Source organism: Perca fluviatilis, chromosome 18, assembly GCF_010015445.1.
Source record: "Perca fluviatilis chromosome 18, GENO_Pfluv_1.0, whole genome shotgun sequence".
NCBI lineage: Eukaryota > Metazoa > Chordata > Actinopteri > Perciformes > Percidae > Perca > Perca fluviatilis.
This window is the reverse complement of record NC_053129.1, coordinates 21727343-21740856: the sequence shown is the minus strand read 5'-3', so window position 1 is coordinate 21740856 and position 13514 is coordinate 21727343. Positions and strand designations below refer to the sequence as shown.

Genomic DNA, 13514 nt, shown 5'->3' with positions numbered 1-13514 from the left:
CGCACTTAATGCACTCAACAAAGCCGACACATATGTATTGTCACTGCCCACGACTTGTTTAAAATGGTTCCATACCTCCGACTTTCCTCCAAACTTGCTCAATGGTAATTCTCCTATTTCTGATTATAACATAGCTTTCTCCCCACCCACTTAGGCTATAGTAAAAAACACAAAAGCTTGATCGAGGGCCCGGCCCGGCCCGGCCCGGCTCGGCCCAGGATAGTGGCGGAAAATAACGGCCCGGCCCGAAAGTCGGGCGGGCTCGGGCAAAGAATCTAAACTCTAGGCGTACTTTAGAGTTGAAGATGAATACATTTTGAGTATGAATTCAGTGATAAATAAATAATGACATAAATAATATGTGGGACCTTGCATAAATAAAAATGTAATTGCCTTCTCCGCCAAAAAAAAAAGAACTATAAAGTTAGGATTTTGGTTGTGAACTGTCTTGTGTTTGAAAACAAATACATCAATTCGGGAGGGAAATGAATGAAGAACACATTGCACATTGCGCACACATTTCTTTGATTAGGCCTACGTAGCCTAGAGCAACATTGTCTCCTCAGCCAAATAGGTGAGATAGGCAGTGCAGAAGGCGCTCTAAACTCTCTTTTATAAACTCTCTACTTACTATAAACTAGGCTAATCGCTATGAACTTTCTACTGGCTATACACTTTCTTACTAGCTATAATAATCTCTCTATTCACTAACTCTCCTGACTCTGTTGACTCTCCTACTGCAGCAAACCCAGCCCCGTGTTGCGCTGCTCACGCAGCTTTTGAATTCAACTTCGAAGCAGTCAGGTGGGTGTGTGTGAAACGAAGCTTCGGACGTCACTGGTCACGTGATTATCCCAAAACAAATCAAGCTCCGATACAAAGCTTCATTCCAAATTGGTTCATGTTTTCGATACATGCCTCAAAGCAGGAGGTTCACAGGTAACATCACTACCGGACACCTACCGTATTCAGCCTGTTGATCTGTGTGCTATTGTGTAGTTGACAAATGAAAAAAAAAAAAAATTCTAAATAAATGAGACTTATAGTCCGGTGCGACTTATAGTCCGGAAAATACGCTAAATGATTACACATTATAGTTCTGTTAATGATCATGGTGCTGCAGGCTCAGAATGGGATTAGTATAGCTTACTTTGTTGCCCGCAGAATTGCACCTAAATGAAATTATAGGTGTAATACAATTCCAGTTTTCACCAGTGATATTATAAGTTAACTGTGATTAAATATGAAATTAATACACTGTGACTCGAGCAGCAATTTTCTCCCACACCAATTCTCTCTCTTTTGCAGCAGCAGCGCGCGTCTTGCTTTTTTAACGAAATGCATGTTCAAACTCGCTGTTTGTACGCATGAGTATTTACGCCGACCCATTTGTTTGTGGTTGTTACCATGGTGAATCGTAGTATCATGGCTCCATTCATGCTGCCTTTTTATTGTGGTGGTGCACGTGCGTGAACATACTCTGAGTTGATTGAACCAACTCATATCAGCTGTTCTGGAACTGAAAACTCAGAGTTTCCCATCTCAGGCTAAATCAACTCAGACATCAGGGTTACACTCAGAGTTTGTTAAACCTCCTTCCTGAAACGGACCCCATAACTCTACGCACAAATCAAAAAACACACACACACACAATGGGCAAAACCCTTCAATTCTACTGCAAAATAAAACTTTACATTCAAAACAATGTTATTTCTTCTCAAATGGTATTTTGTTTTAAAATGACACACACAAACCATCATATGAATAGACATTTATAAGAACCAGTTCAACACTGATGTGCTCAATGTAAAACACTATGATGAATGGAAAACACTTCTCCATTTTTTCGTAATAACTTAGGCCTTTTTTTTGTTCAGTGTTACACTTACCACAGACAGTACATACATAAGTGTGTTGTAAAATATTTGAGAATATTGTCAGAACACACAAATACACGGTAACAAATATATTTTATTTTTCCCACAAAAACAATGTACACAGTATACATCCCAACCACTACAAAGTTGCACATACAGTGGTCTACTTACGAAAAAAAAAAGAATTTACTGTATATAGTTACAGTAAAAAAAAAAAAAAAAACTGTGCTGCATCCTCTCTTCTGTTTCGGTCTGGCCACAGCACCTCATCCACATCACAAGCAATGTTTTCCCCATAGACTTTTAGTGGACAGCGCATCCGGTTTCGCAAAGTGCTGCAAATGCGGAAGTGCCTTAAACCTGCATTCTATCTGAATTCCAGCAGGGGGCGACACGTGCGGTTGCAAAAGGAGGTCGGTTTCTGTAGAAGTCTATGAGAAAGTGACCCACTTCTTACTTGATTAATTACCTCAGTAAACCTCCTCATAATGAGTTTATGGTCTCAATCGCTAGTGAAAAGTTTTCTGCAACACATAATGATGTTAATTTTTTGAATTATGGTCTCTTTGATTTTAAAATCGGCGATAAAGCAGGGGGTGTTTTAGGGCGTGGCTATGTGATTGACAGTTTGCGGCCTGTCAATCATGACAGAGGTTTAGCAAAGCTTATCCAAGGCACGTTAACTTCATTTTGGAGTTTGACCAGCTTTCTTCGTAGTGACTGTGACACTTTGGTCGCCTAATAATGTCTTATTCAGCGTTCGGTTGGACGACAAGACACTCAAAGAAGTCGGCCGTTCAGTTTTTCTGGTAAGTAACGTTACATTTTTTTAAATACTGTTTTTCGTTAGCCAACGTTAGCATCCCAATTAATATCAGTTTGCTAGCTAGATTGCACCTTGCTAACCAAGCTAGCGGGCTAATGTTATGCAGACCGTATAAACGGATTCAAATATATATTTAACGTTACAGTCGTATACAGTAGGTATGCACAACGGTCTCGCCGGCGACCTATTTTTAACCATATGTGGTGTTATTGCTAATCGATGCGCATGCCTCCCTAACCCGCAAGTTAACACTACCATTACATGTAATGGTAGCTAATGTTAGCTTAAAATCAAAGCCTGATATAGCTAATGCTATGGTGCAAAGTCATATTAAACCCTATATTCGCACGGGATTAGAATCATTTTGGGAGTGCGTGTGATTTAGAAATTACCCCCTCACATCTGAGTTTCGTGTGGCGCATTCGCACAGGACAAGCAGAGCCTGCTTTTACTTGAATATACTGAAATATATGTTCCTGCCCAAGAGTTGGGCAACCTAAAATATATATATATATATATATATATATATATATATATATATATATATATATATATATATATATATATATATATATATAATTTTACATTAGTGTTCTATCTTGAAAAATCTTCAGTTCTGCTGCCAAATGTATTGTATAAAGTACCAGTTTCAATATTGGAGCGTCACTATGTAAGTTCAATTCTCAAAAAATTCTAAATACATTATTTCAGACTCTTAATGTACCTAACAAGCATGCTGTTGCAGTAGTTATTAACCACTGTTGTTGATGCTGTTACACTGATGTCTTTCTTCCACTTACTGTGTCTGCTAATCTATTTGAAGACCTTCTGTCAGCACATTAGTCTGTTTTAAGATGAGTCACATACATGTTACAATCTATATTTACAAGTGCTGTTTATTACCAAAATGTACATATCATTAAAAAAGGAGTATGTTTACTTAATACTGCATGTCCTCAACTGAAGCATAGATTCATGTACAAGCGCATATATTAATATAATTCATTGTGATCTACCATGCCTTAACTACATGTTTGTCTATTACAAACATTTGCCTGTCCTTATCCTTTCTCTTGTGCCCCAGCTACCGTTGGAACCTGACTCCTGGAGTATGGAATCCACCGGAGCAGACAGCCACCACCACTGGACCCCACCACTAGCCGGCCTACTATCTTCCTCTGACGGACCCGCTCCTTCCCAGAAAGCACCGACCCGTTCTCCATCCTGGAAACTTTGACGTGCTTTTCCCCCTTCAGAAACCTGGACTGGATACTTTAAATAAAACCTGTTAATTCACACTCCTGGCTCTGCGTTCTGTCTGCATTTGGGTTCTGTTCACCATTCAAACCTAAAAGTTAGCACTTTAGAAATATGTATTAGGCATATAATTGAGATATTTTATGTATAGGATTAAACTGTTAGAATTAGATATTGACATTGCATGTCCTTGTATGGTTTTTAGTTTTCATACTTAAAAAATGTCAGTGCAGTAAATATAAGGTACATTGATTTAATTATTACATTGAATAAGTTGTTTATTTTTTCTTTGCAATTTGTGATCATACTTTTGTTATAATGGATTTACAATAACCCTACACAGATTAAACAGACCCTAGTGCATTTTCAATTAACTACTACGTATTTCAAATATATTCCTATAAATTAATCTAAAAGGATTTTGGTGAAGTGTTTTCATGGTGATTAAAATTGACAAGTACATAAAGACACACAAGAAAAGCACAAACTACATTTTGCTGATCCTTTGTCAACATTCAAGTAAGTATGGTAACATTTAAGAAATCATTTATGTTGATTAAAGCCCAAATAGACACTTTTAATCAATTACAAATTCTATCAAATTACCAATGTCTTGTATGACAATACTGTATGTTCCTATAGTTACTTCAGAAAAACAACAAATGTAGCTTTAGAAAGACCTTTATTTCACATTGAAATGGGCATTAACTTCAAAAACTACATAAACCACAAACAACACTGGCAATATTTTTAACATTATGTTTAAAGTGATGAATTAAATAATGTAGTTCACCTTTTACAATCCAGTGTAAATTCCACACATAAATCACTGCTGTAAAGGCAAAATTCACTGTCACAAGTGAAGTCTGCATAATAAAAAGAGGTAGTTGAATCACTAGTGCCACATTGTTAATTACAGTAGAAATGGTTGACATTACAAACCACAATATAAAAATATAGCTTAACATAAAGCTTAAAGCACTTGTGCAGCACTGTTCAGTCAAGTCCAAATGCCTGGGTAAAGAAATAAAAGCTGCCTTTACAATTACAGTGAGCATAGTGTGACAGTCTGTTGGTTGTCTGTAATGCACAGTGGAAAAAGAAAAGTAACTATTACTTCATTCTGAGGCATTGGGTTGGGTGCACATGCCATCGTGGCTCTCCACACTCCTATTTCTGAAAGAAAGAAAAAAAGAGTCATCAATTTCCATTTGAGCCCCTCATAGTTAAATATATATGCACACTAGCATGTAACTGTACTTCATTAATTATCTAGGAGAATACAGATGAATTAACAACAGTGTATTGTTCTTTAGTGTAACTTTAACTCAGTTAAAAGATCTTATTTCTACTAACGTTAGCTCTTAAAAGCATGTAAAGGCTAATTGCGCCAACCATAGACTGATGATACTTGCTAACAGTAGCAAGACTTTATCGGTGCTTTATGGTTATTACAGTTAACCAAACGTTCTATTTCGTATAGGCTTTGCCCTCTAAGCCACGCTTTGGGTTTATCCCTTCGCGCATGCGCAGTCGTGAAGATTTTCTTTCCCGCCCTTGCGTGCCGCACGGGCTTCAACTACGTCCGCAAATACTGTATAAAAACAGGGCGGACCCGTTGCTCTGCTCCCACTTTTTCTTCAAGCAAGAGCAGTTATGAAGAAGGTAATGAAGACTACCAGCTCCAGCGGCGTCCGCCTCTGCCCCACCTGCCGGACCGGCTACATCTTCTCGCCGGACCTCCACCCCCGCTGCGAGACCTGCCTCGGCGCCCCCCACGCCGGCAAGGCTCTCACCTCCGACGCCTCCTGCCCGTTCTGCGCCCGCCTGCCTTCTAAAGAGCTTCAACGGCGGGCGGACACTTTTCTGGCCTTTGAGGTCGACGGAGAGGGGGACGGCAGCTGGGCGGACCGACGCGACACCGTCGACGCCCTGGAACCGCTGGAAGAGGGCGTCTTCGACGGGCACGAGTCCGATGACTCGTCTCCCCCGAACGACGACTCTCTCACCGGGTTTCCTTCCTCCCCACTGTGAGGACTGGATCTGGAGACTGGGATCGACGCCTTTCCGCTACGGCTCTCCCAGTCCCCAGAACGGCCAGGGGCACCGCCTCAGCGGTCTTCCCCTCTGCCGCAGGTGGCTCCACCCTCCACCACCAAGGCTCTTTTTATGGACCTGCCGGAGATCATAAAAAGGGCGGCGGACCAGAGGGGCATAGCGCTTCCAGCAGAGCCTCCAGCCCCCTCTCGCGGCCTCCTGAGCGGTGACATCTATTCTCAGGAGCCGCCGTCCAAACGGGCCCCACTCTGGCCGCGCTTCACGGAGCTTCGGCCGTTCGTGGAGGAGGCTCTTTCTCAGCCAGGGAAACTGAGGGCGCCAGTCTCGCGCTATGCCCCGTTCACACGGGTTCATGGCGACACAGAGGCAGGTTTTCCTTCGGTCCCCCCTCTGGAGCAGAGCCTGGCGTCGATCCTGCTTCCGAAGGCTACCTTCTTTGGCCACCGGAAGCCGACCCCCCCGTCCCCCCAGGACCAGGTTTGCGCCCAAGTCACTGACCGGTCTCACCAGTGTGCAGCCCAGGGCTTAGCGGCGCAAAACAACATAGCCTTGCTAGCCTCCGCCCGCCATGGCCACCAACCCGGAGGCGCTTCCTCCGGAGCTAGCTACGGAGATCGCAGGCTATGACCGCCACACCTCACCCTCACCACGGGCACCACTGTGGCGTTGTCGAGGATCCAGGGCGTGGCAGACTGTGGCCCAGCGAAATATCTGGCTCCACATGTCCCAGCTACCCACGGAGGTCAGGCGCGAGCTACTGTACGGTCCCATAGCTCCCGATGGACTATTTGGACCTTGTCTACAGACAGCCACTTCCCACCTCCACCAGGCAGCCGAAGAAGTAGAGCGGCTACGGCAGCTGGGCTCCTGGAAGGCGGCGCCTCAACAACAGCGCCACCGCTCCACCAACCGCCATAAGAGGAAACGCCCCACAGCCTCTGCTGCGGCTGCGCCCTCCCAGGCTTCGACCTCCGCCCTTCCGCACGCCCCACCGCAGCGACAGCCGCCCCCCGACCGGCAGGCTTCACGGGGTCGGAGGACCATGAAAGCGGCTCCCACCTGGTCTAACCCGCCCCCGGAGCCACCCACCAAGCAGCGACGACGGTGGCAATGACGGGGCGCGGGGAACGTCTGTCCCTCCACGGTTGAAAACCGGAAACACAACGGCCCTTTTAAGGGCCACTCAAGTCTTTCTAAAGAGCAGTTTCCCCTTAACCTAGCAGCCCTTGTTCCCAATGAACATTACGCTGATAATATGACAGATGTTCCCCACACAAGCACAAACACACACCAGGTCACCGCTGCTCGCGGGGCTGCACCGCTCTGTCACTATGCAGACAGCGGGAGCAAACGCCATGCCGCTACACTTAGCGCCGCTCAGTTCTCCTTCCCCCTGGCTATGCCAGCGGGATGAGGACGACAATGACCCGCCGCCACCCCCTTTCACACGGGGGCCCTACCATGGGCTGGGCGACACGTTCTTACCCACGTCTCGCCCAGCGGCGGACGGGCTCTGCGCTTCCTGCTAGCTATGTCTGTAAACAACACACAGACATACCGCGCTCTCAGAGCACAGCGCGCATGGATCAGACTGACACACATGGACTGCGTGGATGTCAAAACTGATATCACGGGTCGCTACACTCCAGTTCGCCTCCCCCCGCCTCCGCTTTGCGGGCGTGTTGGAGACAACTGTGTCGTCGTCCAGGCGGAATCAGACGCCGGCCGTCAGAATTACGGGAACTGCTTTCAAAGGAGCAATTTCCCCCGAGTTCCTCCGGGGAGGAGAACGAGGGTTTTACTCCCGATACTTTCTCACCCAAAAGTCAGGCGGTGGCCCTTTCATCCCCTCGACTTGTCCCAGTTCAACCGGGTGCGGCGTCACGTCCATTCCACATGTTGACTACCAAACATTTGTTGGGATGCGCGGGCCCACCAAGAGTGGTTTACCGTCGTGGATCTGAAAGACGCTTACTTTCACATCCAAGTCATCCCCAGACACAGGAAATTCCTGCGCTTCTTTTCCAAAGGGCTCATTTTCAGTACAACCGACCGCCATTCGGTTACTCACTGGGCCCTCGCACTTTCCAAGTGCATGGAGACGGCACTTCAGCCGGCGAAAAAGAAAAAAGCGCAGCAGAGTCCTGTTTTATCTGGACGATTTGCTCATCCTGGCTCCCTTTCGGAAACGGCGTCGCTAACACCATCCGCGGTCCTGCAGCACCTGCAGACACTTGGTTTCGCCAATAAACTGGCAGAAAAGCGCATTGGTTCCCCCACAACGGATAGTTTATCTGGGCAGTGCTAAACTCGATTGTTATGAGGGCCGGGCTGTCAACGCCGAGGCAAGAAACGCTTTCTCTCCTGTCGCGCACCACGCCCGCGGCAAAGGTGTCACGCGCTGTCTATCATGCGCCTTCTGGGCATGATGTCCGCGGGCGCACATGGTAGTACCCCTGGGGCTTCTCCACATGAGGAAAATCCAGAGGTGGCCTTTCGCGCGCGCGACTCATACGCCGCCACAAGTGGCGAATGCTGACTATCCCTCCCTCTCTGCAGTCAGACCTGTCATACTGGGGAAACCCCCAGACCCTGTCAGCTGGGGTTCCCCTGGGCAGAGTGACGTCATACGTCACTCTGCCCAGGGGACACAGATGCGTCCCTCACTGGCTGGGGAGGAATGTGCGAATCACAGGTGGTGGGAGGGGAATGGCCTCCTCCTCCCCTCCCACACATAAACTGCCTGGAGCTGTCCACGGTGCTGAAGGTCTTGAAGCACTTCGCCCCGAAGGTAGCAGGGAGACATGTGGTGGTGCAGACAGACAATGTCATATGTTCATAAATCGCCAGGGCGGCGTACGCTCGGCCCGGCTATTGGAAATAGCCAGGAGCCTCCTGCTGTGGTCTCACAGTCATCTGCTGTCCCTCAGGGCCGTCCACATCCCCGGGATACTAAACCGGGCGGCAGACCTAATGTCGAGGGGGGGACCCTCTCACAACGAGTGGAAATTGAATCCCACTATCGTTCGGAAGCTGTGGAGCAGGTTGGGAAGCGGAGGTGATGTTCGCCAGAACACAGTGCGCTCTGTGGTTTTCTTGAGCTACGGAAAACTGGGACGCTTTCTCCACATTGGCCCAGAACCCTCCTTTACGCTTTCCCCCCGGTCCCTCTGATCCCTCGCCTCCTGGAACGTACCCAGGAGGAAGGCCTGTCGGTCATCCTGGTGGCACCGGAGCGCACGAACGCATCCTGGTTCCCGACGCTGGTCCAGCTGCTGGCGGCTCCCCCCTGGCAATTGCCGTGGCAAGAGGACGCCCTGTCACAGCTGGACGGCGCGATAGCCCACCCCCCGGTGATAACCCAGCGACTGTGGGGCTGGCTGCTGAGCGGGAACGCTTGCAGAGGTTAGGCTTGCCACCTGCCGTGGTGCGCACCATTCAGAGCGCGAGCCCCTCTACAACAGCGTGTTACGCGGGCGCTGGTCCGGCTTTCCAGCGGCGTGCACAGAGAGGAGTCGCACCCCCATATGCGCGCCCCTGCCCGTCGTACGACTGACTTACCTACCAAACACTGGTAGATAACGACTTGGCCCCATCCACGGTCAAAGCCGCCGGGCGGCCATTTCATCTTGCCACGGCGGCTATGGAGAGAGAAACGGTTTTTGCGCACCCTAAGTTAAACGATTTTTAAAAGGGGTCCGACGGCAGAAACCCCCGGGCGTTCTCTCCCCCCCAATGGGATCTGGCCCTGGTACCCGAGCTCTGGGGAAGCCCCCTTCGAGCCCCTGGCACAAGCCCCTCTCAGGTTGCTGTCTCTAAAAACGGCGCCCTCCTTGCACTGACATCAGCGGCGAGTGAGCGTACTTATGTGCGCTGTCGGTATCGCCATCCTGTCTCTCAATCAGAGGGGAGGGGAAGCGCGGCAGCCGACCAGCCCAACCCTTCCTTCACACCAAAAATTTTAACAAATTCCTTCCGGTTCGAGGGTTTTTTTCTCCAGGTTTTTTCCCCGCCTCACAACAACGACGCCAGAGGCTTCCCACAGATTGTGCCCGGTGCGTGCGTTATCACAGTATGTTTTACGCACGGCGGCCATAAGGCGGACACAGCAGCTGTTTGTTCACTACAGGAACACTCCCAAGGGCGGCCCTGTCGAAACAACGCCTGTCCCACTGGCTGTGCGAGGCTATCACCCAGGCCTATAACGCGCACGCGCAGGTGCGCCCCCAGGGCATTCGGGGCAACTCTACACGGGCTCTGTCTGCATCGACAGCCCTGTTCAGAGGCATGTCAGTGGCTGAAATCTGTGCTGCGGCCTCTTGGGCATCTCCATGCCCTTTCATCCGCTTCTTTTGCCGGGATGTGTCTGAGCCCTCCCTGACTCACTCGGCCTCTCTTCACCAACGACGATTGAGGCCCCCCGTATGTATAATTGTATATTATTATGTACATATGTATATGTTTTTGTCACTATTATACAATCACCGTGCCGTACTATGTTTTCTTTTTATGCCCCCTCCCCCTCTGGGTGTCTGGGGAGGAACCGCGGTCCGCACTAATTATCAATCATGTATTTCCCTCATCAATCATGCACGCCTGCATTCTCGGCTAGGCTTTCAGCCAGCTAACAGGTCGCTGCCAGGGCGGCACATGAGAGATAACAGAACAGAAAGGAAAATATAGTCTATAGTCTATGTTCCACTTGTGGGATTGTTGCCCAGGTGGCATTGACTACATCAGCTTCGCCCTAACCCATAGCGTGGTTAGAGGGCGAAGCCTATACCGAATAGAACGATAGTTACGTTATTGTAACTCCAGATTCTATGAGTATAGGCGTAGCCCTCTAAGATTCGGGCCACCTGCTCCTATTGCATTAGCTGAAGAAAAAGCTGATGTTGGGAGCAGAGCAACGGGTCCGCCCTGTTTTTATACAGTATTTGCGGACGTAGTTGAAGCCCGTGCGGCAGAAAATCTTCACGACTGCGCATGCGCGAAGGGATAAACCCAAAGCGTGGCTTAGAGGGCTACGCCTATACTCATAGAATCTGGAGTTACAATAACGTAACTATCGTTCTAAGAAACTTGGTTAAACATTTGCTAATAGTTAGCGTTAGATAATGATAAGCATTGACAATCACCGTTTTGCATTTCGCTGACACTACGTTTAAATTAGGAAAACGTAGCTAAACTTCAATTTGCAGAAAATTAACATTAGCATGTTTTACCATAAGTGGCTAGCTAACGGTACAGACAATTTACATGGTAACATCAGATACATTTACTTTACAATGTGACTCCTCTTATATGTAATATAACTATGGGACAAAGATATATTTAAAACCTAGCAAAGCTAAATCTTACCTTGAATTATGTATGCAGGCTTTCAGCAGAAGTTGCATCCAGATTGCCAGTGAACGTGTGTAACGTAACGAAGGGTGTAAGCAGCGTTGCTAACTCAAAAGAAAAAAAATAATAATACAGTTAGATACCGCTCAACTGTCTACGGCTCCTCCCTCACTCCTCCTTCTCATCTAAAAACGTCACATCCGCAACCACGATGGCTGCGCCCATAATTTCGGATTTCGGTCATACACTTTCCATCTGCAGGCAGAAAAAAAATTCTCCAAAACAGAAGAGCAGCTCACCTGTTGCCCTTTTATGCTAAAGCTCTGATTGCTCATTGTAAAACTGTGTGACAGGTGTATGCCCATGTGATGAATCAGTGTGCATATTTGAATGGCAGTGTGTTCCTTGTGAAAACAATAGATTTTCTTCATGAAAATTGTGCCAAATGCAGAGAATTGTGCGTAGTGTTTTGAAAAAAACTGTTTTAGAACTGCAATTTGAGTGTAAACAGGAATTGTGCTTGTAGTTTAGCAGAATTGGTTCAGGGGGTTGGTGCATGAGTTACATGTTGTGGTAATTGTGTCTCAAGTACCAGTATTTGTGTGTAAAACTGTAAGCTGTCAATGACGTTTTCCTCTCTCGAGGCATCGACAACACAGACACTAACAGGTTAGGCTCTCCCTGTCAATATACTACTAGAAAGAGGTTTGCTAACGTTTTAAAGATCACGCCGAAATATTCACTCTGACATTCTGATTCTGCTTTGGATGCCTAGTACTCGTTCATTCAACTTTCAACCTATAATCCATGTCGAACTTGCAAAAACTACAATCAATTCTGAGATTTCTCAACGACAGTCGGGTGAAAGAGACAAATTTAGCAATCTAGCTCCATAGAGTCCCATTCATTTTGCACTGGACCGCGATCACCCCCTGTGGAACTCTGGTGGAACTTCAACCAAATTCGGTACAATGGGGCTGAATAGGGAGTGGAAAGGCTTCCCGTAGACCGGCTTTGACCATACTCGCTCCATTCGTCCAGTATCCAAGATGGCGCTGACTGAAGGGTCTGTGAATCAATCACATGCAGTTTTCCAGCTGAATGTGGCATTTAGTCAGAGAACACCTAGAACACTTTTCATAAGCCAAAAGATTTCAATACATTTCTGTGACAATTTCCATTTAGTCTTTTCTTTTGTCTGTGTAGTCCTATAACAATGTAAACATTCATGTGGCATCCCTGCGGCATACATATCCTGAGAGCCCAGGTTCTCCTGAAATAAACGTATATTACTTTGTGCATCACAGGGTTGAGGTTATACAACGAGACCAGGCAAACCAAAGACGGGAAAAAATGGTTTAGACCTCAGAGGGTTAAACACATTCACAGAAATAGCACTTTATAAACTGTTAAATATCTATGAAATTAAAAACATTAAGTTCAGAAGAGACATCATGTTACCTCTCTACAAAAACAAGACTTGCCTACAGGACTTCTTAGTTGTTTTAATCTGTGTGGCTTATGTAAACCTCTACTTAAATACAGTTCTAGAAGATATTGACACAGGTAAAGAGTCATGCAAACTGGAACCACCCAACCTAGGGGCAGCGGAACAAGCAGTAAACTATGGGTGGAAATCTCCAGAGGTCCCACAATGTTATAATTACTGGAAAAACTAAACTAAAAAAAGTTAAATTGTGAGGCTAATCCTGCTTGTTATGCTTATCCTGTTGTGATTTGACACTAAATGAAATCAGTTCCCAGCATCTGTTGAAAACATACGTCTGCGTGCTCACACATAATCATAACTCCATGCAAGCATATTACCATATTAATTCATTTTTTACATTACTAGATAAGATTTCACATATCACTGGAAAGTAAGGACTGATAAAGCACATAATCAGCCTTTTATCAGTAAAGACACTTACAATATGGTAAAAGTAATACAATAACCTATGGTGGAGTTCCATTTAAATGCATAGTCTTCAGGGTCCTGGCATCACACATGCTGGCTCACTGGGATACTTTAATAGAACAGAGCCACCGTTAATGTTACACTTCTTTCCTACATTAAAATTTCTTCTGTGAAAATGGCCTATTATGATTCTTCTATCAGACACTAAGTAATAAAGAAAGGACAACAAAAA

At 46.5% G+C, this 13514-nt stretch overlaps 1 long non-coding RNA gene across 1 annotated transcript; it reads left to right on the top strand.

Moving 5' to 3' along the window:
* Nucleotides 1-2508: 2508 nt before the first annotated feature.
* Nucleotides 2509-4001, top strand: LOC120546761. Its single transcript, XR_005636933.1, has 2 exons — nt 2509-2686; nt 3788-4001. It is a non-coding gene; the product is annotated as an uncharacterized LOC120546761 (long non-coding RNA).
* Nucleotides 4002-13514: the final 9513 nt, after the last annotated feature.